This window comes from Podarcis bocagei, assembly GCF_964188305.1.
Source record: "Podarcis bocagei genome assembly, chromosome: 2".
In the NCBI taxonomy this organism is placed as follows: domain Eukaryota; kingdom Metazoa; phylum Chordata; class Lepidosauria; order Squamata; family Lacertidae; genus Podarcis; species Podarcis bocagei.
Genome location: NC_138126.1, coordinates 48,044,040 through 48,066,904, shown reverse-complemented (window position 1 = coordinate 48,066,904; position 22,865 = coordinate 48,044,040). Strand labels below are relative to the sequence as shown.

The following is a 22,865-nucleotide window of genomic DNA, read 5'->3' as shown; positions in this document are numbered from 1 at the left end:
CCCACAAACACATCTCCAGTAGCCAAAAGCTTGGGTGGCAACCATGTTACTGAAAAAAGTAAAAAGTTGACAGCCTGATCCTAGCCATGCTTAACTCTGCTGAATGGAAGAAGATATCTTTCCAAGCAATTGGAAAGCAGAGCTCAAGGGTTGTTTTATTTGTTCATTTCTGTTTTCCAGCTGTCTATTCAATACATTGTATAACATAATTTTATGCACTCAATTATTTTACCTATGCTATGTAACAATTTTTTGATTGCACATAACCAAGGGCACTATTCAACTCACTCATCCTATTAGTGCAAAAAATACCACTAGTGTTATGGAACTTTCCCCCATCTCCTCCCCCAGGTGTGCCCTGTGAGCTGCCCAAATCTGCTTGGGGAGGTTGGGGGAACAGATTTAGGTAGGAGAAGAGGTGTGGAAGTCCCATTGCACTTATAGGACTCTGACTTAGCACTATGTAGAATGGCTGAACAGAAGGAAATGAGATGCCTGTGGTGGAGGAAGCAGAAATCCTAAGCCAGGGTAGTCAGTGCAGTATTCTCCATAAGCTGTGGACTATAACTCCCATCAGGCCCAGCCAGCATAGCCAGTGATCAGGGATGATGGGAGCTGAATCCCAAACATCTGGCAAGTGCCATGTTGGCTATCCCTGACCTAAGTATATTTCATTAGATGAAGTCTTTCTGCCTGTAGAGTTTTCCCAGAACCTGCTCTTTTTATAGAACAGAAGCCTGTGCCAAAGAGTGACATGGAATCACGTACTGACTATTAGGGAGCGTGGAAGAAAATGCATCTAGTAGCCCTTGCCCGGAGAATATCTCTCTATATATCTCCTTTAGTGGCTATAAAGAGTGCATGACAGAACACAAAACACACACCCTCCCCAGAGCCTACAAGTAACTGGCTGCCTTGTTCTGTTATTCAACAGTTCTGGTTGAAAGGTTGCAAACACAGCACACCCTTCCCTGAGGACCAGAGACTATGGCAGAGGGCCAGACGCCTTATCTCTGATGCAACTGATGCAAAGTAAGAGGCCAGGGAAAGAAGGCTCGCTGGAAAGAAGGCCCGCTGTGACTTGCCATCTTTCCTCTCTTCATTTAAGGTGACTGGTGTTACCGTTTAGCAGATGTCCGTCTCTCCGTATTTGGAGAGTTCCAGGGGGTGTAGAGGTACCCACAGCAGCTTGGGAGATGGGAATGGCCTGCTCACTTCCTGTTGGAACACTCCTTGCCAGTGAAAGAGGAAATGTTCCTCTCCCATTGCATAATCTCTTGCTGCAATTGTCCTGCTGTTTCTCCAGTCTATGTGAAATCAAATGCTAGGGAAATAGCAGGCTCCCATATATTGGCAGGGATGGGGGGGCAGGGGGCGGGAATCGATGCAGTCCGCATTTAAAGGTGACCATATGAAATTTTCAGTTTCTTGAGAAGTGGAAGAAAGCCATCTTTTGAAATGTCCACCTCTCTGAATTTTGCAATGGAATTCTCCAGCCAAGTAACGTATACAAAAATGCAGTTACTTGGGTAATGTGACCATTAAAATGCAGATATTAGTGGGGAGAGAGTGTGCATATTAGGTTAAACTGCAAACAAGCATATATATTAGGAGGAATTCACACTAAACTGCTGATGAATTTTCATGAGGACCTTTTTTTAATGAAAACTTATGGAAATGTGGAAAACTGCAGATGGGAAAAGTGAGAAACTGAGAAAAATGGACATTGGCTGATTTACTCATCACTAATCACTGGTTCATTTAGTCATGTTCCCTCCCCAAGTGTATATTTTTGGGGGGCGGGTGGTGGCAATCATGGGAAGATACCCTTGGGAAAGAAACCTGTCAAAGTTCAGATAAATAGGTCCAGAGGCTATTGTGCTAAGTGGTTTTGTTTGTCATAAAAATGGGGAAAGTCTGGGGGTGCATTTCTCCACCTCACCTTCCCAGAAGCACCCTCTGGGAAGCACAAGGAGCTAATTGCCTGTTTTGTGGAGGAAGCCGCCCCAATAGTCTAATTTCATCGCTTGTGCCCTGCTTTCACAGCCAAAAAGTCCGGAGGAGAATGATGACTCACAGGAAGAACACCTTTGTTATTCCTTCCCCAAAGCACAGTGATTTGAGGGCACAGGGGAAATCATTCGCTGTGATGGAAAAGCTAGACCTGCCCATCGAAACAAGAGATTTCCCTGCCTCTCCCCTTTCAAGCTCCGGTTGTTTCCCAAGTCAGCTTGATTTCATTTCCCAGAAATAAGAAGGCAGTCAGGCTGGGGGAGAAGCTTGCATGTTTAACTTTTATGGGGGAAGTGAAGCAACAGTTCTACTCGGAAGGCTGAGAATTCCCTGGTCCACCTCGACACACCTTGCTAGCAGTGCAACCCAACTCAGGAACATGAGAGACTGCATCTGATCTGGCCCATTGTTTGGGTTGCATGCAGAGCTGATGCACACCCCTAGTATTTCCATCAGGAAAGCAGCACAAAGAGAAGGCGGAGGCCTCCCTTTCCTGGGGCTATAGTCCTGATTCAATCCTACCCACCCACCCATCCCAGGCTGCTTTCAGAAAAGAAAATAGGCAGGAGGTCTGGCCCTTTGAATAAATAGAGAAATATTCATTCCTGTAGTTCATACAGGCACTGCCAGCCCCCTGCCAGTGCATTTAACTGGCCACAATGGTCAGAGGCAGATAATAGCTGGAGGTGTAAGAGCACACCAGGCTCTTTTTGTCTCTGAATGTTCTTGCTTTCCTGGCAAGACAATTTTCCTAGCCTTCTTTCTTCCCCAATGTAGTTCTTGTTTTGCCTCATGCAGCCATCAGCATCTTTGTTCCATGATCTTGATGTACTGATTCTCAGTAATGGCAAGAGAAAACTGGTGCTGTGCCAAAAATTTCTTCTGCTCCCCCCCCTTCCATCAACCAATAGGAAAAGCAATTGCCTTCAATTCTGGTGAAATTTTCATGGATGCACACAGCGTTTTTGTTCCCTTTACCTTACATTCAGGGTATCCAGGCTGTTTTATTTTATTCTGCAAATCATCTCTCCAGTGCTAACTCTGCCCATGGGATTTTTCAGATCGGAAAGCGTGGGCAGTGATGGAGTGCTAAAGAAATGTTTCACAGAAAGAAGAGGAAGAAGACGAAACATACCCCCCTTGGCAACTTGATAAGGTAACCTCAGTACCTTACCACACCTATGGAAACTCTGTAGAAATTGCCTGTAAATAAATATAAGTCATGATCTGGAATACTCTGCTGTTGTCAATGGCCCTGTCCTAATGTGACACCCTCTGGAGGCAGGCAATAGGGCAGGAAGGCCATAGGGCAGGGGGGGAGAGAGAGAAGGAGGGGGCATGTCTGGGCTGCATAGTCACCTCATTCAAAATCAAGTTATTTACGAGTCAGGTCTTATGGCAAGAGCTTAAATGTTGCCATCACAAAAGATGCATTGAGTTCTGTTGTACTAGCCTGACCGCCTACGACTGCTCTGTGCTCAGTTATATGTGATATAAAGATAAGGCCTGGTGAGGGGAGCAATATCTCAGAGCCTACAAGGTCATCGGGAATGAAAGCTGAATTGTGAAGCTTTCTGAAGGAGTACAGTGAGAAAGTGCCTGTCCCTTCTAAAGACCACCTCTCTGTCGCCTCCCAGCCCCCTAGTGCTGTGATGGCTAACATTTCACATACCAGGAAAAATCCTACAGTATGATTCTAAGAATTCAGCTCAAGAATCAAATGTTTAAAAGCCAGCTAGCTTCAGCTGCATCCTGAGGGCTCCAGCCCAGAAGAGGAGTTAGGGGAGCATGGCTGGTTCAGTTGCACTGGCCACAGAGCCTTGGGGATGCCATCACTATGGACAAACAGTGGCATACAAATTTAATAAATAATAATAACTATAATGTAGAATGGAAGGTGAGAGGGGTGGGGGGTGAATTTTGGCATTGCACATGGTGCTGCTGACATCTGAGACCCTAAGTTCCACCACTGCCCAGTTTCTCCACGATGTTCTGGTTTCAAAGATGTTTCCATCACTGTATGTGCACCTCTATGGACTACTTCAAGAAGCATCCCTGGGGAAGGGCTGCAGCTCACTGGTCCAGCAGCTGCCTTGCATGCAGAAGGTCCCATGTTGAGGCTCCAGCATCTCTAGGAAGGGCTAGGAGAGACTCCCATCAAAATCCCTGGAGAGCTGATGGCCAGCTAGTGTAGACAATCCTCTGCTATGTTCCTGTTTTCTCCAGATAACTCCACTCAGGGTCCCCATCTCTCTGGCCTTCATGAGGCTCTGCAGGCCTCCACAATCACGGTGATGTCCTCCTCTCTCTCTCTCTAACTTGACTTGAATGGACAATGATGGTCCAGGCTGTCACCTTTGGCTTCATGTGCAGTGACAGCCTTGCTGTTGTGTTTCTTGTAGAGTGACCATGTGTCCTCCTTTACAGAGGTCAATCTTTATTCTGAAGGGCTTCAAGGAAGCAAACACTCTGTCCTCCATTTGAAGGCCTCTCTGACCCAAGTCTGGTTTAAAGATCAAGACCCTCAAAAAGGGAAAATGGAGGTCCCGAATTTGTTCATCAGCAGTTAGCAACACCTGCACATTAGAATGAGCCAACACACAAGTCAGCAAGTCACACTCTTCACCACTATGGTGAGATGTAGCACTATTTAAATGCCAGTAAACATTCCTAAATTCCATACACATAAATTAGCAGGTTCAAATCAGTAACTACTTTGGTCCTGGTTTTTGGTAATGTATTTCTCTTTTCGGTTGATGCATAAATGGTCACCTTAGCTGCCAGGCGAGCTGAGGTTGATGGGAAAGTGATGGGAAGCATATTTTGCAAGCAACAGACACTGTGATGGGTGGTGTTATGACTGGAGGAGGCTCTTTAAAACAGCACAGAAAGGAGGACAAAGCAGAGATCAGGGCTAATAAGCAGCTGGCTGAAGCCGACTCCCCTGAAAGGAATAGAAATAAGCCTTATGTAACCGTATCTCTGTAATCCGCCTCTCTGCTGGGTTTTGCCTTGGACACTTTGTGAAGCTCAAGGAAGAGCCTCTGAGGTCTTAAAGTATCTGACAATAAGACAGCATTTAAACACAGCCCAGTGTCCAGCCAGGTGACTACACAGAGACAAGAATAACCTGGGGTGGTGAGGGCAGGAAGGAGCCATTTGTTGGTTTAATGCAATAGACCGGGGGGGGGGGTATATCTCTTATTCCTCCATCCATCCTCCCTTCTTGACATGGCACTAAAGGGGCTTTGAGATTTAGGCCTGAGATGCAATTATGCAGGATAATCCTTTGCTGCCACAGAGATGTAAGGTTCTAAAAAGAAAGACCTTTCTTTAAATTAAGAGGTCCTTGATCCTGTGCAATGACAAGTTGTGTTCCCGAAACTCAAAATATCTGACCCTGCTGTTATAACTGGTGTCAGCAACATTTCATCAAACTTCTGAAGAAGAATGTGGAGGGACTGATTGAACGAGATCTCCAGGTAGGTTGTGGACATGGGCTAGGAGGTTCCTGTGGTTGTGGGGTGGGGGGCTCTAGCAACTAGGATGGAAGAGAAAATCATTCCATTTGCATTTCCACATGACCCTATCCAACCTGCACTTCCCAGACAAAGATGTGAATTGAAACATAGTCATCCTTTGACATTCGTACTTCACCCAAATTTTGCAATGCAGTTCTCCAGCTAAAACATGCATGGAAAAATGTACATACCAGGTGAAAGTGTGAGCAAAAATGTGTATATTCCTGAAAGGCATGTACAAAAGGCGTTATATTAGGAGAAATTGCTTGCAAAAATGCATGCCTTAAGCAAATTTGTGTGCAAAAATGCATATCCTAGGAGACTTTTTTTTTTTTTTGCAGAAATCAGAGAGTTGGAAGGGACCTTGAGGATTCCAGTCCAACCCCCTGCAATGCAGGAATATCCAGGTGTCGCATACTGCTTGCCCTGTGGAACGCCCTCCCACCAGATGTCAAAGAGAACAACAACTACCAGACTTTTAGAAGACATCTAAAGGCAGCCCTGTTTAGGGAAGCTTTTAATGTTTGATGCATTATTGTATTTTAATATTTTGTTGGACGCCGCCCAGATGGGCGAGGTATAAATAATAAATTATATTATTATTATTATTAAACCTTGGCGTTATCAGTACCATACTCTAAGCAACTGAGCTATCTTGTCAAGAGATGGGGTAAATGGAATTTAAGATTGGAAAAATAAGAAACAGAGTGTGGGTGGGTGGGGAACAGCACAGAAAGATTTGCCCATCCCTCCTAGTAACCTGCAATGCTGCTAACTTCACCCAGGATGGACAAAAGCAAAGTAAATGATTTAGTATGTGCAAACATATGCAAGTTGTTGCTTACTTGGGACTTACAGCTTTCGTAATTCAGTTTCCCTTGATGCTGAATCAACACCTTTCTCTAATCACAGAGTAGGCACTCCAGGAGAGGGATAAACACACGATGGAGAAGGGACAGAAAGGGCTGAGGAGGGTTTGGAAACTGACACGAGGCGGAGGAGCACAGCAGTTTCGCTCTTTGGAAACGGGAGGGGGAGAAACAAAGCGCAGAGCTGCGCGGCTCGTGGCTTTCCTGGCAGCGGCACGTGAGGCAAGAGCTGCTCCAGCTGTAGGAAACAGAAACTGCAGCCTCTGCAGCTGCTGGCTTGTGAGCAACTCTCGTTCCCCGCAGTTCCTCTCAGATGGAGGAGACTCTTCCCCCAGCAGCTCAGCAGGAAAACAAAACAGAAAACGCACAGGTCTCTTTCTCTTTGCAACATAACCTGGATTTCCTTTCCCTTTGTGCCACAGGAGGGAGACAGACCATGAAGGACCATGGAAGAATGATTTCCCTTGAGGCCAGACCACCCGCGGCCCATCTTCACCGCCCCCATCCCCGAGTATCAGAAATGTCCGATTTCCAGGTGAAGGTGCTCGTGGGTGCTTCCTCCCCAACCAGACACAAGCAGGTTGCACTGTCTTCCTTTCACTTCTCCATTTCTCCGTTTCCTGTCACAAATACTGAGCAACGCCCCCTCCCCCTTTACAACCTACTGCAGTTTTACAAGTGCAACATAACATCGTTGCATTTTCTCTCCCCTCCCCTGTCTGAGTGATGGGGAACTTCTGGCTCTCCAGGTGTTGTCGAAATACTACAACTCCTCCCATCCAGAGGCTTAGCTAGCAAGTCGGGTGCCCAGTGCGCCCTGACCCTCCTCCCCTCCTAGCTATACCTCTGCCACCATCCCTGGTTGTTTGGAATCCCAACAACCTCTGCAGTTGCCCCACCCTTCTTCCAGGCAGGTCTGCACCATACATTTAAAGCACACAACTCCCCCCACCCAGAAACCTGGGAACTGTGGTTTGTCAAGGGTGCTGCAGATTGCAGCTCTGCAAGGGGGAAACTACAGTTCCCAGGTTTCTGGGTGGGGGGCGTTGTGTGCTTTAAATGTGTGTTGTGTGCCCTTTAAATGTGTTGTGTGGTCTTCCCTCTATATCTATCTATCATCTATCTATCATCTATCATCTCATATCCTCCAACATTTCTCCAATGAAAATAAGAACATCCTAATGAAAAGCAGGACATTCTAGGATCAAATCAGAAACTGGGCTGGCTTCTGTAAATCTGGGATTGTCCCTGGAAAATAGGGACACTTGGAAGGCCTGCTATCTATCTGTCTGTCTGTCTGTCTATCTATCTATCTATCTATCTATCTAGTGCTTTTTTTCTTAAAAAAATATGTTTAGGGGTATTCTCATTTTCCTACTCATATTGAATTACTGTCCCTCAATGAGGCCAAACTTAGATTCACAACATGTTTAGGGGTATGCGTACCCGTGCATACCCCCAGAATAAAAGCGCTCTATCTATCTATCTATCTATCTATGAATGAATGGGTGATATAAGTATAGTTATACTGGGGAATATAGTTATATTCCCCAAAGAAGAGTATATGGTTCATTCTACTTCACATGTGCTGTATACCTTTCTCTCCCAGAATCACAGTACACATTCCTCTCTGACTGGATATCAGGCAGCTCCCTATGACCTGGCAGGTTACGGGCTTCAAGATTCGCAGCCTTTGTTTGCTTCTGATGTAATTCATTTAAGCCAGAGTTGCTACCTCAGTAATAGGCCTGCCTTGTTATGTCGGCGAGTGAATCGATGAGCTGGGGTTTCACTCTCCCTTAATTTGATGTGGTGTTTGAGGCTAAGTGGTGCCCCTTCTGTCATAGCCTCTGGCTTTGTGGTGGTCATTAGACCTTTTACGTCTCTCGGGAAAGGCGAGCGTCATCGCAAGCCTCACAAGCTGGGAGCTCCCATGAAACTGTATCACCGCAAAGGGCTGCGGGAGGCTCCTGGGTCTTCTTAATGGAACTGAGGTAACTAATGGGACCTGAGGTTTCTCGTACGGAACCTCCCAGTTACGAAACCCAAGTTGTTATTCTGTTCCACTTGACAGGTCATCCTAGGGAGGAAAAGATCCAGGCTGCTCTGTCAGAAACAAAAAGGAGCCCAGAAAGCCTTGCCTCTGAGGATTAATTATACAGACTGTAAAGCACAGATGCAAAAAGAAAAGAATCGGCACTGAGATCCTAAGCACAACGCACTTTCTTGGAATCAGAAAATTGAGAGCAGATTCTCAAATAAGCCTAAGCAGGCTTATGTTTTCAGACAGCATTGGAAATTGGTAAACAAATTAAAAATGCACTCTCTTACTACCATGGTGCCAAGGGCTGCTCCAGACAGTGGCGGAGCTTCATGCTCTGGCACCGGGGGGGGGGGGTTAGAGCAGGTGTGGACGTGGCTGGCGCACATCCCGGGGGCACATCCCAGCACGGGCAGAGGGGCAGCCATGATGGCACTCCACTGGGATCATAATGCCGGGGAAAGTGCGCTCCCCCCTGCACTCCTCTTCCACTGCCAGTGGCTCCAGATTATTTATTGAGCACTCGTTCTGATCTGCTTGCACAAAGCTTACATGGTTGGACTATGGCCAGTCTTTATTGTACATATACTGTACCACTTTGGTAAGGTCCGGTTGCAAAGTGGTTTGTAAATCTGCAAATAAAGTAAGGGGAAGGGGAAAATGTGAGGGGGGGGGACTCTGATGAGATGGAAAGATGGGGCAGCTTCAGAAGGTGCTGAGGCCATGGAAAATGAGACTGGACTTGTATAGGATCCCTGAGCCACAGGTTGTCCATCTGGGCTTTATAGCAGGTGTGGGGAACCTTTGGCCTTCCAGTTGTTGCTGAACTGCAGCTCCCATCACCTCTGGCCATTGGCCCTGCTTGCTGGGGCTGCTGGGAGTTGTAGTTCAGCAACACCAGGAGGACCAAAGGTTCCCCATGCCTCCTTTATATACACACTGACATTGTGGTCTCTGTGCTGGAGAAGTGAACCTGCTTGAATACTTCCTGTGTAAATAAACAAAGGCACCAACCTCCCCAGCCTGCAGAAAACAAGAACACCATAAAGCAGGCAGAGCTAAAATCCATCTCTTGCATGCAGAAAGAGTTGTTCTGACTGGAGAAGATTAAGGCTCATTGGGCTTCTTGTCCGGGCTGCATATGCTGGACCCATCCTCCGAGTCCCATTGCACTTGTGGCCCTTTCAGGGATAGTGACACACCAGGCAGAATAAAAGTTTGCACAGTTCCATATATATCACAGATCTCAGGTTACTGGTGATTCTGAATGAATTTCAGGCTAGCAAGGATGCAGAGACAGTCCTCCCAGATTGGAAGGGCTAGTAAATTAACCTTGCCCAATAAGAAGAGCCTAAAAGTGCAAGGATTTAATATTTCAGAGCGAAACCTCCCGCCTACTAACTGGTTCTCCTGGCAATCTGATGAACAGCATGCCTTTATGCCTTCCCAATTTCACCAATCAACAATCAAATGCATACGGGGCACTTTTACTCATCCCCGATGAGGTGGTGGTAGACCTGTTCGGCTCTTGCCAGTATCTGATGTGTGAAAGTATCAGCACTTCCTACATTAATGAATAACCATTTATGGCCCTCCTGAATCCCCAGCGGCTGTTGACATACGTTGGGATCATTCCTAGGCTAAGCAATTAAAAGGAACTTTTATTGCCACATAACGCTGCGTGTTTTGCCAGGGAGGTCTGGCTTTTTAGGTGGCAAAATATCTTCCTCTAGAGTCTAGGTTCCAAACAGTGCAAAGCCAATAAGGAACTTTGGTGTGTCATATTGGCAGTACCCTCCTGTGGATGACAAAGTAGAAGCTCCTCACTCCCTTGCAATCTGCATAAGACCTGGGTGGAATCTACACACATATTAAAAACACTGTGAAAATGCAGTTTTTTTAAAAAAAAACATTTTGAAAAATACATTGAATTTGGCATATCTCACTGTCACCATCTAGTGTCACACTTGTATATTGCACATTACAACACATTTAAAACCTTTTATTTGCAGCTGTATAGCTGAGTCCTTGGATGCCTCTTAGTCTGTGCAGGACACACCTTAGGGCTACTCTTCAATTCTGCACAAGCACAGAATTTTCTTGTTTAAAAGAAAAAGCTAATGGGCTTTAGGACTAGGGAATAGCTTAGTTGGCAGAGCATGAGACTCTTAATCTCAGGGTCATGGGTTCAAGCCCCATGTTGGGCAAACGTTTTCTGCATTGCAGGAGGTTGGACTAGATGACCCATGAGACCCCTTCCAAATCTACAGTTCTACGATTTTATGATTCTGTAATAACTTCCTGGTAATAATGCCTCTGAACCCAGAATGCTTCAGAAGAATTTTCAAGCTTCAGAGAGCTATGCTTTCTTTAAGTGCCCTAAGCTACCCCTTTACATGAACTAAAATGCATTATTATGCTTTTTAAATGTATAAATGCAAATATATCTCATTTATACAGGTTTCAGCACTTGGCTTTTCTTTGTACAGTTCAGTCACTTGCAGTGCAACATAAACAAAGCCCACCTCAGGGATGGATTACGTCTTCGTCTCCTAAACATCAATCATATAGAAAGCCAAAATTGCAGTGGAAATAAATTTGGGTAAGTAATCAGAAATTCCTGTCACCCTGTTGCTAAGACAGCATGTATTGGACCCATTCCCTAGTTACATTTCCTAAACTGAAAGCAGATATGTAGAAATTGCCGCGAGGATTAGCTTGCCTTTTGTTGTTGTTGCTGTTGCAAATATCTCGGCTCAGCCCTGTGCTGTTGTGAAGTGTGTCAGCCTGGCTTGAGAAAACATCTTCTAGGTTGAAAGGAATCATGGGAGATGTGTGTCTCTCGCATGCTGAGCTGAGGATACAAGTTCCTGATGTCATTTTAAGAAAATCATTGGTCTAATCTTGGCTGGGTCTTTTGTTTGTCTGTCATCATCTGGAGTTTGTTAAATCCTTTTGGCTTCGTAGATGTGGATGTTGTTGTGTCATTCATCGCGCTTGCCAGGACAACAGCCCTCAGCCACTCCTGCTTTGGGGTTTTTTACAGATGTGGAACTGAAAGAGGGTGACAGTTTATTCCTTTTTTCCCTCCTGCATTGTTGTGTCAGTCATCTAGAGGCCTTCTTGGTGCAATGAAGACTAGAAGTGACTTAGATCATTTCAGCATTGTGGCCCTGAGGATGTCAGCAGAGAGCTTGGGGTTGGGAAGGCAATTATGTGGTGAGAATCTTGCCCACCCTGGCTTGTTAAGGCCAGTTGAGTGAAGCTTAGGAGCCTACTAGCTGAAACCGTCAGCATTCCACTGCAGGGAGGGAAGGACCGTTCTCTGTTAAAAGAGGTGGTTGTCTGCCCACTCCTGAAGAAACTGTCTTTAGACGAGGAGGATGGAGCCAACCTGTTTTTAAAATCTAAGAAAATCAATCAAACGTGTGGTGCCAGGGCAAATTAAGGCGTACACAGATGTTGCATCCTCCCTTGACCCATTTCTGTCAGGTATTGGGCTTGGTTATGGAACTAGGATGGCTTTAGTGGGACTGGTTGTCCTATTTCCTGCCAAAAAAACCCATGACAGGTACTCTTACTTGAAATAAAGAAAGAAAAATGTGAACATGTATTATAGCAGTGTAACTGTACAAACTTGGCATCGAGGAAAAACCAAGAATCTCGTCTAGCAGCTCTTAAATGGCAAGGGAACAGCAACCAAACAATCCAGCCCAGGAGCAAGGGCCAGCATTCAGGCACCTGAGAGTAGTAAGAAGGGTTTCAAGGCTGAATGGGAGCTGAGAGGTTCTTCCAACAAGTTTCCCCACCTACATGCCAAATGTTTAATCAGAGGTGGAGAATACCCAGTGCACATAAGAATCCCTGCCCCTTCAGGATTTCCTGAACTGCAGACAGGCTTTCTGCCTATGGGGTTGAGTTCCCTGTTTCCTCTTGATGTGCCAGCTCTCCCTGGGTGGCACCACTGAATCCACTTTCCCCTCCGAATCCCCCTGCTCCATCAGAGCAGGGTGTGATCCTGAGCCCCCCTCACCTTCCACAGATGAGTCAAAATACCGCCTCTGGGCCTCCTGGTGTTTAGTCAGAATCTCCTTTCTTGTAACTGGAAGCCATATATTCAGTTCCTACCCTTTGGAGCAGGAGAAAACAAGCTTTCTCCATCTTCCATGTGACAGCCCTTTAGATACTTGGAGATGGCTATCATATCTCTTCTCAGTCTCCTCTTTTCCAGGCTAAACATACCCAACTCCCTCTACCATTCCTCATAAGGCTTGGTTTCCAGACCCTTGATCACCTTGGTTGCCCTCCTCTGCACACCTTCCACCCAGTTTGTCCATATCTTTCTTAAATTGTGGTGCCCAGAACCAAGGCAGAATAGAGTGGCACTATTACTTCCCTTGATCTGGACACTAGACTTCTGTTGATGCAGCCTCAAATAGCATTAGTATTTGTTGCTGCTGCATCACACTGTGGGCTCATGTTAAGTTTTGAGTCTACTAGACCCTTTTCACATGTCTAAACCACAGAGCCTAGGGCAGCGGTTCAAATCCCCGCGACAGGGTGAGCTCCCGTTGCTCGGTCCCTGCTCTGGCCCACCTAGCAGTTCGAAATCACGTCAAAGTGCAAGTAGATAAATAGGTACCGCTCCGGCAGGAAGGTAAACGGCATTTCCGTGCACTGCTCTGGTTCGCCAGAAGCAGCTTAGTCATGCTGGCCACATGACCTGGAAGCTGTACGCCGGCTCCCTCGGCCAATAAAGTGAGATGAGCACTGCAACCCGAGTCGGCCACGACTGGACTTAATGGTCAGGGGTCCCTTTACCTTTACAGGCATTGCATTGAAATTCATGCTGTTAGCCTGGGACTAGTTTGAACACAGAACACAGCAAGCTGACTCACACCGAGTCAGCCATTTTTCATCTACCTCAATATTGTCCACACTGACTGGCAGGAACTCCCCAGGGTTTTAGACAGGACATTCCCAGACCTATCTGGAGTTGCTGGGGGCCTTCTGCTTGCAAACAGATGCTCTAACCACTGAGTGACAGCCCCACTACTATTGATCCTTTGTATTTAGAAATCTTTGGTTATTTTATTGTCGATTGTATCGTTTTACTTTGGAGAAGCTATCAGAAGTTTTTGAGATGTTGTAAAGGAAAATCTGCTTGACCCAAACAACAAAATTGGCTAGTAATGGATTTGTCTTTGGGGTTTATTTAATGCATAGGGCAGCAAAAATGGACCGTAGGTTCCAAGATTAACCTCTTTAAAAATAAAATTCATATATTATTTGAAGGATAAAAATACAGTCTCTGTGGCCCTGTGTTTACCCTGCCGTCTTCAGCGCCCTCCAATTATCTCTCCATCTCTCTTACGCTGCTGTATAATTTATACCCCTGCAGTGGAGTGTTTTGAAGTGGGAGGTCAGGACTTGTGAGCTATGAGCCCGGAGCCTTAAAATTACCCCCTTGAGCCCCTTCGAGGTATCATTACGGAGCCCTCAGAATAGACTGCTGCAAAGTCTTGGCTCATCCTTCAATTTATCTGAATTTGCTTTATTTCTGAGCAGCACCCTTCAACAAGTCTACTGAGCGACCATGACTCTTAAATAAATGGTGCCCAGAGAAGAAATCCTTGGAGGAGCTGTGGAGTATCCTTTTGCCTGGAACACACTGGCTTCTTCCTACATCGCAACAGAGAACCAGGGTATAAGTCTCCCTGTGTTTTTATTCTCTTTGTGTCAGGCTGCTGCCAGTGACTCCCATGGCTGGTTGCCTAGGAATGTACAAAGCCAAGGAAGGTTCTTACCATCCGCTTTTTATTCAATATTTACAGAGAGAGGCTATAGAACCCAGCCTCTTGGATAATGCCGTTGTCCCAAGTGAATCTCCACTCCACCCCTTGTCTCTCCCACTTCCTCATTCGTCAATCTCATCATCTCTACGGGTGCTGATAAGTGCTCTCTGCCTTTGAGCTCTTTGCTCTCCTAATTTCAAGGCTCACCCGGTTCTGGGAGAGGGGGGTCTGGAATGCTTTCTAAAGACAGTGTCCATCAGCTCCCCCCCCCCCGGTGCTTCCTCTTTCTCTTCCTCCTCCTCTCCCATTATTTTTCAACTTTCCTAAATTTATTTCCTAAATCTTCAAGGATGCACTGGCAGCCTCAGTGTCCTATTTGGGAATGACCATCATAATCATAGAATTGTAGAACTGGAAGGGACCCTGAGGATCATCTAGTCTAGGCATGGGCAAACTCGGCCCTCCAGATGTTTTGGGACTACAACTCCCATCATCCCTAGCTAACAGGACCAGTGGTTAGGGATGATGGGAACTGTAGTCCCAAAACATCTGGAGGGCCGAGTTTGCCCATGCCTGATCTAGTCCAACCCCCTGCAATGCAGGAATATGCACCAGTCCCATAAGGGGATCAAACCTGCAATCTTGCTGTTATCAGCACCATGTTCTAAACCAACTCAGCTATCCAGGCTCAATTTCTTATCCCACTGTTGAGTACAGACTGAGGAAATCTTAGGCCTCGTCCATCCTCTCCGTTCTGGAGCATCCCTGGTATGGGAAAATCCAAACGGAGGGAGGGGAAAGGGTGGGAAGACACTGATTTGGAGGAATATGGCATATAGACAGCAGAGAATTAATGGAGATACAGGATGCTCACTATCCACATGGAACAACAATGATGATGGATGAGGCTTTAAACTTAGAGCTGACTCTCCAGCTCTGCCTTTCAAGTATGAGACAACAGGCTTTGCACTCAATTCCACAATCAAGTGGCAAGTGGGTCATGGAAGTGGGAAAGTAAGAGTGCCTCCTCCTTCAGATCCGTCAAGAAGAGCAAAAACAGCCAGCAGGCATTCTTGGGTGTCCCTACAGTGCCAGAAAAAAAGTGCTTAATTGACAAGAAGAGGCCGTAGCAAAATCAACTGGACTGTTTTTCTTGGGGTAAACAAGCCAAGACGGACAAGTTAATGGCTTGCGAGAGTTTGCCTTGAAACCCTCCATGTGCACATTTGCAGACAGAGAGTCCCTTCACACTCTGCCACCCATCATTCTCACCATTTCCCCCCTTTTCGCTTGCCTTGTTCCCTGGACCTTGTACGACCTTTTGTCTTTTTCTTTTTTTTCACTTCTAGGAATTCCAGCTGTTGACAGCAGCTGAATGTTCCTTCTCTGGGACTTCAAGGGAGGGGCCCTGGGACACTGCCAGGAGCCTCTATAGATTCTCTGCACAACAGGTTATGTAATAGAGCCTTTCGACAAAGAGGGAAATAATACAGAAAGGCAACAACAAAACTCTGCTGCATCTGCAAAGACGAATGATGCCAGCAAGCCACCCAGATGCAGACAGCCCCTTTTTCTTTGGGTTTCTGTTTACTTCTCACTCGCTGTAAGCCAGGCTGGAGATGAACATGCTGGTGTTTTCAATTAGGTCTCCTCAGCCAGCTCTCTCTCCCCTGCCTCACTTCTTCTTGGCAGCAGGGTGACCTTGTGTTTACATGCCCTGCTAATGGAGCCTGATGTCCTCAGCCAGAGGCAGCGGAGATGATTTATTCTCACTGTACAGGGATTGTCTTTCCCTGCTGCTGGCTGGAGACGTTTGTTTTTCTGTTTACCCCTCGATGGAGATAAATGAATTGAATCTTGCCAGTTGAATTCCAAGAGGGAAAAAGGAAGCTAAGTAGTGACTGGCCTAAGGAACAGCACCAGTGCTTTTGAACTGCAGTGAGGAGCAGGACTGGCCTTTCCATGAAGCAGAGTAAGGCAGTTGCCTCTGCATACCCTCCGACATTTCTCCGATGAAAATAGGGACGTCCTATTCCATTATTATTATTATTATTATTAGTATTAGTATTTTATAATTTATACCCCACCCATCTGACTGGGTTGCCTCAGTCACTCTGGCCAGCTTTCCAAAATATATAAAAACATAACAAAACATTAAGCATTTAATAAACTTCCCTATATAGGGCTGCCTTCAGATGTCTTCTAAAGGTTGTATAGTTACTTATCTCCTTGGCTCAGGGGTCGCATAACTCCATATCCTCCAATGAAAATAAGGACAACCTAAGGAAAAGTTTCTGGATCAAATCAGAAACTAGGATGGCTTCTGTAAATACAGAACTGTCCTTGGACAATAGGGACACTTGGAGGGTCTGCCTCAGGTAGCAAATTCTGAGAAGTGGAAAGTGGCAAAAAAATGTGTGCCCTGTGGTCTGCCCTGAAGCCCCTAAGCTTAATTGCTGCCTGAGGTTGAGGTAGTCTTTTAAACTACCTGTGATTGTCTTTTAAACTTCATTCCAGAGGTGTGAGAAGATATGTATGACAGACTCAGTCAAATCTCCACTCGTTTCTCCTTTACATCATGTGTATAGCCATCACCATGTGTATAGCCATCACCTCGGTCCATGGATCTACCCATCTGTTGCTTTATGTTCCACTTTTGCATAGTGGGGAGATTTGTGTTCTGCTCTGGACTCTAAAGCTGGATATGAGTACCTGGAGTACTGTGTCCAGTTCTGGGCACCACAGTTCAAGAAGGACACTGACAAACTGGAACGTGTCCAGAGGAGGGCAACCAAAATGGTCAAAGGCCTGGAAACGATGCCTTATGAGGAACGGCTAAGGGAGCTGGGCATGTTTAGCCTGGAGAAGAGGAGGTTAAGGGGGGATATGATAGCCATGTTCAAATATATAAAAGGATGTCACATAGAGGAGGGAGAAAGGTTGTTTTCTGCTGCTCCAGAGAAGCGGACACGGAGCAATGGATCCAAACTACAAGAAAGAAGATTCCACCTAAACATTAGGAAGAACTTCCTGACAGTAAGAGCTGTTCGACAGTGGAATTTGCTGCCAAGGAGTGTGGTGGAGTCTCCTACTTTGGAGGTCTTTAAGCAGAGGCTTGACAACCATATGTCAGGAGTGCTCTGATGGTGTTTCCTGCTTGGCAGGGGGTTGAACTCGATGGCCCTTGTGGTCTCTTCCAACTCTATGATTCTATGATTCTATGATTCTATGACACATTGTCCTTAATGTCGACAGCATAGTTTTCCCATCTTTGAGTACGAATGCAAAATGCAATTTCGCAACGCTGTTAGATTTCCCCGGAAAAGAATGCTGTGGAACTCTTAGTAGTTTAGGCTGACCCAGCACATGTGCTTGCCAGGAAGGACCTTTCCCCTGCATGATTTCCTTTCTGTGGTGCATGATGTCAGGGTACCACGTTGTGCAAACATTACTGCGTGTGATCAAGCACTGAGGATGAGCTGCCTCACTGGAGAAGGGCAGTGAATCCCTCAGGTTCCTGAGCAGACAATGGCCGGCACTTAAACTTGTTTCCTCTTGTTTGAGAGATTATCCCATTCTTTGTATTATCAAAGTAAACTTGGGCAGGGCATGTTTCTACTATCAGTAGCCTGCTTTTGGTCTGAGCATCTCAAAATGGCTACTTTTTAAACCCTTGTAATGCTAAGCTAGGGACCCTCAACCATTAGCTGTCAAATCAAAGTCTTCCTTGCTTTGGTGTGTGTGAAAAAGAGTGAAAATCTGAAGTCTAGAAGCAAAGAGGATATAGCCAGCAAAGAGGATATAGCCAGTTTTATGCTCCTATAAAACCCTGAAAGAAGCTTGAGGCCAGAGCACAAGACATTTTTTGTCCTTTAAAAGTAAAATCCAAATAGCCCCCATCTAGCATGTGTATTACCAGGAACTGCACAGTTCCTGCTCATTCCTACGTGGTCTATAGAGTAGAAGGCCTTGGTACATGGAGCTCAAAGGTCAGATGGTCTCCTTCCCTGTCTGCTATTGTGCCCAACATTTGCTGCCTAAGGTTGGCTTCCTGTCCCCTTGTCTTGTGGTCTGCCTGCCTCTGAACACAACCCACCACCTTTACGCAACATGATCCAGTGAGTATTAATGCTTCTTTCCTTGTTTCATTCGAGAAACGGGGAAGAAACACACCTTCGGTGTTTCATGTTCCCGTTCCAGCCCTGAGGGCCATTAAATCCCATCAAAGCTCCATGTACTTTTTGCTCAGTGCCATATAGAGGTGGAACAGAATAGCTTCTATAAAAAAAACCAACACGTTTGAAGAATGGTTGCTTTGTTTGTGTCATTTCATCTGTTACGCAAGCAGTCTAAGGATTATATAAAGGTATCGAGAACATGGATGTCCATGTTTATGATACTCTGGAAAATATGGGGCATTTCAGAGAAGCTGGGTGTCAAGGGCAATAGATGCCTCCTTTCTGTGTGCAAGAAGAATCACTTTATACAGAGGGTACATAGAAAATATTAGTGCCGTGAACTGCAGCAGTCTGATGAGTGGTGCCTATATAATCCATGTTTGTTGCAATTTGACTATTGATTCATACTCCCTAGAAGTGCCTTTCATTTAAGAGGCTTATTAACTTGGGTTTTATATATACCGTTCCCTGGGAGGGCTCTAAGCATAGGCCTGCAGCAAGGGTTTGCCTAGACCAGGGGCAGTCAACCTGGTCCCTACTGCCCACTAGTGGGTGTTTCAGGATTCCAGGTGGGCGGTAGGGGGTTCTACGGCACATGTTACTGCAGCACTGGTGGGCGGTAAGGAAACTTTACCATCAAGAAAGATGCATTAGTGGCCGGTAGGTATAAAAAGGTTGACCACCCCTGGCCTAGACCAAGGGAAGAGAGGAAGTGGAGAACATATGGAAGTTAGATGGTTCTTAGGGGAACTGTGCACAGCTAACCCTAACACATTTTTAGGTGGACATTCATAGTGTTTGAGGTGTACACCAAAAACTGCAAGTAGAATGGGTTGTGTCCATATAAATGGACACAACTAACTTAGGTCCATTGATTTCAGTGAGCTTATTCTGGGTGCGACTAACATTGGCTACAACTCAATGTGCAAAGTTGTCCCAGAAACTTAGCATGTATGCCTGGAGAATAGGGAGCAGTCACAGATCAGCTCCGGTTTTACTTCAAACTACCTATCGCCCCCATTTCTGCATCTACAGCGGAGCAGAGATGGATAGGGCAACATGTGGCCCAGCGCCCACCTACCTGTCAGACCTAGAAATGAGGTGCCCTCTGGGCTGTGGCAGCAAAATAAAGGCTTACTTCTTGTGGCTGGAACTGAAACGGCCAGCACTTCCACTGAGTCCCTGCCTAGCACCTCCCCTCTTCAAACCACCCTCCCCGTGGTGCTTTCTAGGGTAGAACTAAATGCCATGAAGCAAACATGGGGTTTAAAACCTCAGGTTTGTCTCCTAATGCTCATGTGGGGCTGGAGGGTGTTTGCAGGAGAATCTGTGGGAAGAATGCGGTGCCTAATGATGATGTCCACCACTCCTCATCCCGTGAAAAGAGTCTAGGAGAGGGATGCAGAGGACAGTCAACACATGGAGGAAGGCTGAGGCATCCTTTTCTCCACTGAGTGAGATTCTCCCCCTGCCTCCACATTGCTCCTCACCTACAAGCGTGTTTGGGAAGCATGTTCACTGGTGTGACATCTATTTAGATGTTCTGCCAAGACCCAGGATCCCAGTCTGGGGTCATTTCCACCCGACTTCTAGTTTGAATCAAAGTGTGGAGAAACTTTTAAGCCAGAGGGAGGGATAGATCAGGCCACTTGCTGTTAGAAGCTGACTCACACTGAATCGGTTTGTTGATTTACGCCACTCACCATTATTTAATCTGGCAGTGGCTTCCCAGTGTTGCAAGCAGAAGTCTTTCCCAGGTCTGCTACTTGTTATGGTTCATCTGGAATTACCAGGATTTAGCCTGGGGCATTATAGTTCCATCACACATGACCTGGGTCACAGCACTTTCTTCCTTCAGAAAAGGCTGGTGTCTCGTTGCCTAGGTGATGGGGCCTGTTTGTCAAATTAGAGGCCATGGCTCTCTTTGCATGCTTCTTGTTTGCTATGGATATACTGTCCTCACCAAGCAATAATTTATGATGTTTGCACAGCACTTGGAATTGCCTAGAAAGCTTTCCTATTGTTACCTCAACAGCCCTTGAACAAAGGTAAAGGTAAAAGGTAAAGGACCCCTGGACGGTTAAGTCCAGTTGAATTCGACTATAGGGTTGCGGTGCTCATCTCTGCTTTCAGGCTGAGGGAGCTGGCGTTTCTCAAAAGACAGCTTTCTGGGTCATGTGGCCAGCTCTGGTGCACGGAGCACCGTGATGGAAGCCAGAGCAAAAAGAAAACACCGTCCGTCCCCCCACTACCTATTTAACTGCTCACACTGGTATGCTTTTGAACTGCAAGGTTGGCAGGATCTGGGAGAAAGAGAAGATGGGCGGGTGGATTGGAACTGCCAACCTTATGATCTGCAAGCTGAAGTGGGCTGGTGGTTTAGACCACAGCGCCACCCACATCCTTCTTTACCTTTAACATAAGAATGTATGAACACCAGCAAAGCCCCAGAGGCCCATCTCATTTAGTATCCTCTTCTAACAATAGCCAAGCAGGTGTCTCTGAGAAGCCCACACACATGACTTGAGTGCAACAGCACTTTCCCTGCTTGCAATTATCAGCAACTGGTATTCAGAAGTATTACAGCCTCTGACTGTGCACAGCAGAGCCATCACGGCTGTGAACCACCCTGAGACCTTTAGGTATAGGGTGGTATATAATTTCAATAAATAATGATAAAATAATAAATAATAATAATAATGGCTAATAGCCACTGATGGCCTTACTGTCAGGGCCTGGACTGAGGAGGAATGGTGGGGGCCGCCGCCCCTTCTCCTGAACCTTCTCAAGAACCGGAGGACAGTATAGATTTAGAACAGTGGTTTGCAGAGGGGCATAGTTCAGAGGCTGCAGAGGGGTAAAGCTGGGAAATATTGGAAGAGGAACAGCAGAAAGAAGAACAAGCACCAGGGAAGACACAGCTGACAGACTCAGTGTCCTTGGGAAGCATTCCTGACCCCCCCACCCCAAACTAGGCAGGCATTACGGGTAATAGAACAGAGAGCTCAGCGACAGAAAGCTCAGATTAACCGGTGCAGGAGTGATGTAGAATAGGGATGACGTAGGGGGGTGGGACTTTACTTGGAGCAATGTCATCATGGCATAAAGCAGGCATAGGCAAACACAGCTCTCCAGATGTTTTGGGACCAGTGGTCAGGGATGTTGGGAGTTGTAGTCCCAAAACATCTGGAGGGCTGAGTTTGCCTATGCCTGGCATAAAGACTACATTCCTTAGTCTCTCTCTCTCTGAATACTGAATAAATTCTGCGGTAAGGACCCTTAGTGTTATCTGCTTTTTTAGCTGCCACTGGGGGAGGGATAGGATTCCCTGAGCCTTGACACTTATTCTCCATGAATTTCTCAAACCCTCTTTAAACCCATCCAAGTTGGTGGTCATCACTACACAATGTGCGAGTGGATTCTGTCGTTTAACTATGCGCTGTGCACTTTCTTTCGTCTACCCTGGACCCCCACAATCATGGCTCTTGGAAGCACAGAGAAAGAGGATCAAAGGACCCCTCCCCATCAAGATGCAGTGCCCTGGGACAAGCAAGGCATGAGAACTCCTGGCTTTGTCTTCAGTGCTCCAGGATGCGAGGGGTGTGCTCTGCATTCAGCTTGTGGCACTTGCGCTGCTGTCTTCATGGAAACGTGGCGTAATTATCCGGAGTGTAAACAACAGCTGAGCACATTCCAGGGAACAAAAGGAGTTGCCTGAACACCTGGCCCCAGCAGGCACCTGTTGCTGCCATTCTGAGTACAGTATGGAGACAAAGCTGGTGCCAAACACCAAAGCAAATTGCAGCATTATAAGGGACTGCTGGGAGGGGATGGGATAGGGCAGGCTTCCTCAACCTCGGCCCTCCAGATGTTTTGAGACTACAATTCCCATCATCCCTGACCACTGCTGCTAGCCAGGGATCATGGGAGTTGTAGGCCAAAAACATCTGGAGGGCCGAGGTTGAGGAAGCCTGGGATAGGGAATCATCCTTGCAGGCTGTGCAGGGTTACTGTTTCTGCAGCCCAGAGAGTGATGTCTTTTTTACCAGAATCAGGTTCAGAATCAATAATTCCAGGCTAGATGAATTAAGGAAACTTTGTCTGTTCAGGAGACAAGGCAGAGAGTGATAAGGGCCAAATAATTCCAAGATCCATTGCAACTGAGGTCCACCGCTGGACTGGAATTTAGGGGCATAGGTGTAGGCAGATAGAAGCTTTATATCAAGTCAACCATTGATCCATCTAATTTAGTTCTGTCAGCAAGGCTAGCCAACATGGTATTGTCAGGTTGTTCCTGCACTACAGCTCCCATCATCCCTGACCCCTGGCTGTGCTGGCTGAGGCTGATGGGAGTTGGAGTTCAGCAACATCTAGAAGGCATCGTGTTGGCTACCTCTGATCACCAGGGGCTGGCAATGGCTCTCTGGGGTTTGAAGCAGGAAGTCTTG

The 22,865-nt window shown here is 46.4% G+C and overlaps 1 long non-coding RNA gene across 1 annotated transcript; it reads left to right on the top strand.

The window, feature by feature from the left end:
- The first annotated feature begins 883 nt into the window (after positions 1-883).
- On the top strand, positions 884-6,135 carry LOC308581730. Its single transcript, XR_014005222.1, has 3 exons — positions 884-1,108; positions 3,075-3,169; positions 5,876-6,135. It is a non-coding gene; the product is annotated as an uncharacterized lncRNA (long non-coding RNA).
- The last annotated feature ends 16,730 nt before the right edge of the window (positions 6,136-22,865 follow it).